Consider the following 3,637-nt stretch of genomic DNA (forward strand, 5'->3'; position numbering starts at 1 on the left):
TGTCTGGAGCCGGGTGGAGTAGGTTTGAGGAAAGTAAAAAGTCTGGCGAAGACACTTAGGAAAATGGGATGGGAAACTCGGCCAAGGATAGGAAAGCAGTATGAAAAGCCCGGCGGAGCTCGGAGGCCATAAACTTTTGGCAGCCCTGACCTGCACAATTGGATGGTCTTTCTGGACCGCGCCCTGCATCCCAGGTATTGGAGTGAAGCTGCCAAGAAGATAAAGGCGTCAGGCTGCTGGGCTGCACAACAGGCCAAAGGAAAAGGCCGGCTGAACAGAGTTCTGAAAGCGGTATCAAAGGGAGGCCACCAGGGTGACTGAGGTTGGAGGAGGAAGGGGGCTTCAACGAGGGCCGGAGGAACTGGATTACAGAGAAATCTGAGAGTACGAGACTTCAGTCAGGTGGCAGACAGAGAATCTGGGGCTAAGACTTTGGAAGTAGATCTTTCTCTTTTTAAAAATTTTTATTTTATATTGGACTATGGTTGATTTACAATGTTGAGATAGTTTTGGGTGTACAGCAAAGTGATTCGGTTATACATATTTTTTTAATTTAAATGTATTTAATTGGAGGCTAATTACTTTACAATATTGTATTGGTTTTGCCATACATCAACATGAATCCGCCATGGGTGTACACGTGCTCCCCATCCTGAATCCCCCTCCCACCTATATACTGCTCCTTTTCAAATTCTTTCCCTATTTAGGTGATTACAGACTATTAAGCAGAGTTCCCTGTGCTATATAGTAGGTCCTTGCTGGTTAGACCTATTTTATTTTTTTAACGAATGTATTTTCTTTTTTTAAAAAATATTTTATTTATCTTCATTCATTTGGCCGCACAACGTCTCAGTTGTGGCATGTGAGATCTTTAGCTGTGGCATGTGGGATCTAGTTCCCTGACCAGGGAAGGAACCAGGGCCCCTGCATTGGGAGCGTGGAATCTTAGCCACTGGACCGCCAGGAAAGTCCCATGGTTATCTATTTTAAATATAGTAGTGTGTATATGTCAATTCCAGAGTCTCGATTTATCCTTCCTCCCCTACATGGAAGTGGTTCTTAAACACAATGGCAAATTTCTCTCTGGAAAAGAAAGCCACTCTGCACTTCTACCAGCAGTGCGTGACACAGCCTTCCTCCCCTCTCCCAAGGCAGCAGTACAGCATGAGTTTCAACTCTGCCAATTTGGTCAATGAAAAATGGAGTCTCAAAGCGCTGTGGGGCTTCTTCAGTTCCTTGAATTCTGGGGAGTCTCACACATTTGCTGCTCATCTGTACTTCCTCTGTGACTTTCTGCTCATGGTATTTGCTTATGGCAGTGAAAGTGAAAAGTGAAAGTGTTAGCTGCTCAGTCATGTCTGACTCTTTGTGACTCCATGGGCTGTGGCCCGCCAGGCTCCTCTGTCCATGGGATTCTCCAGGCAAGAATACTGGAGTGGGTAGCCATTCCCTTCTCCAGGGGAACTTCCCAACCCAGGACTCAAACACTAGTCTCCTGCATTGCAAGTGGATTCTTTACTGCCTGAGACACCAAAGAAGCCCCAGTAGAGTTCTCTACAATGATTGGTAAGAACGCTTTATACGTTAAGGATATTAACCCTCTGTTGTAGCTGCTCTTGATTTTTCACAGTTACTCATTCACCATAATTTTAATTATGATCTATGATAGACAGAATTTTAGTTATGTGGCTAAATCTAAAGGCTATCTTTTATTGTTCATTCTCTGCATTTGTAAGGCAGAGCATGAAGTTCTTTTCATATTTCCTTCTATTCATTTTATGGTTTTATTTTTTACACAAAACTCTTAATCCATTTGGGATTTATCTTGGCATGGAGTGGCGAGGTGGGATCTCACCTGACTCTTTTCCCCAGTACTAACTTGCTGTCTCAGACTGTTTCCTTACTGTCTTATAGCGTCTCCTTATCACCTGCCAACTTCCTAAACACACCCAGGCTTGTTCTCTGGCGGACAACTGTGGAAACACAGTAGGGAGGCTGACGCGGCCAAGGTCAGAGAGACAGAGCTGGCTAGTGAGCGGCACAGAGAGGATCTCGCGTTCACCTCCTACCATACCCCCACTGCCCTAAAGCAATGTCAGCTTCCTCATGCCCTCATCTACAAGTTTAAAAAACAACTAAATTAACAACCTGCCCAACAAGCTGATTTATATTAAGGGGCAGTAATTTGATGTGCTCATCAAATCTCATCAATTAGAGAACCAGATTTCTGCTTTTGGCAGGGGAGGGCTCTCAGAGAGACCTCGAGTGTGTATTTTGGAGACCAGCAGAACAATAGACAGATGTGTGAGGGACCCATCTGTACATTAAGACCAGGTCACAGCCTGGAAACTGCAGCCCAGCATCTCTCTGATCACCAGTAGGCTTCCTGAGCTGAAGACCATATAAATGGGTTTCCTTTAATCCTGGGGTTCTTGTCCATAGGCTTGAAGATGTCTGGGAAGTCCATGAAATTATATACAAGTGTGTATTTGTGGAGATTTTTTTTCTGGGGAGAGGATTGTTAAAACATTCATCAAAATCTGTGGGTTAGCAAATCTGTTCTTAAACACTATTCTAAGATTCAAAGACTACAATTAAGTCCGTTGATCCGTGACCTATTGACCACTTGACAAGTTCTATGAACATATCATCACATATGCTCCATTTAAACTCCTCTCATCAAAGGGAGAAGGCAATGGCACCCCACTCCAGTACTCTTGCCTGGAAAATCCCATGGACGGAGGAAGCCTGCTACAGTTCATGGGGTCACTAAGAGTCAGACACGACTGAGCGACTTCACTTTCACGTTTCACTTTCATGCATTGGAGAAGGAAATGGCAACCCACTCCAGAGTTCTTGCCTGGAGAATCCCAGGGACTCGGGAGCCTAGTGGGCTGCCGTCTATGGGGTCGCACAGAGTCAGACACGACTGAAGTGACTTAGCAGCAGCAGCAGCAGCAGCAAAGGGAACCCTTTTGCACTGTTGGTGGGAATGTAAACTGATACAACCACGATGAAGAACAGAATGGACATTTCTTTAAAAACTAGGAATAAAAAACTACCATATGACCCAGCCATCCCATTACTGGGCATGTACTGAGAAAACCATAATTGAAAAGTCACATGTACCCTTATGTTCACTGCAGCACTATTTACAAGAGCCAGGACATGGAAGCAACCTAGATGTCTGTCAACAGATGAATGGATAAAGAAGTTGTGGCACATAAGTGCAATGGAATATTACTCTGCCATAAAAAAGAAAGAATTTGAATCAATTCTAGTGAGGTAGATGAAGCTAGAGCCTGTTATACAAACTGAAATAAGTTAGAAAGAGAAAAATATCAAATATTGATGCATATATATGGAATCTAGAAAAATCATACTGATGAATCTATATGCAGGGCAGGAATAAAGACGCAGATGTAGAGAACAGGCTTATGGACATAGTAGGGGCAGGAGAGGATGGGACAAATTGGGAGAGTAGCATTGAAATATATGCATTACCATATGTAAACCAGATGGCTAGTGGGATGTTGCTGTATAACACAGGGAGCTCAGCCTGGTGCTCTGAGACAACCTAGAGGGGTGGGCTGGGCTGGGGGCTGGGAGGGAGGTTCCAGAGGGAGAGAAACATGTA

At 44.2% G+C, this 3,637-nt stretch overlaps 1 protein-coding gene across 1 annotated transcript in view; it reads right to left on the reverse strand.

Annotated features, from left to right (window-relative positions):
* The window catches only part of ARHGAP17 (Rho GTPase activating protein 17), a 100,544-nt gene that overhangs the window by 80,529 nt on the left and 16,378 nt on the right, over window positions 1–3,637 (reverse strand). The window lies entirely within an intron of this gene.

This window comes from Bison bison, unplaced genomic scaffold, assembly GCF_000754665.1.
Source record: "Bison bison bison isolate TAMUID 2011002044 unplaced genomic scaffold, Bison_UMD1.0 scf7180017864072, whole genome shotgun sequence".
In the NCBI taxonomy this organism is placed as follows: Eukaryota; Metazoa; Chordata; class Mammalia; order Artiodactyla; family Bovidae; genus Bison; species Bison bison.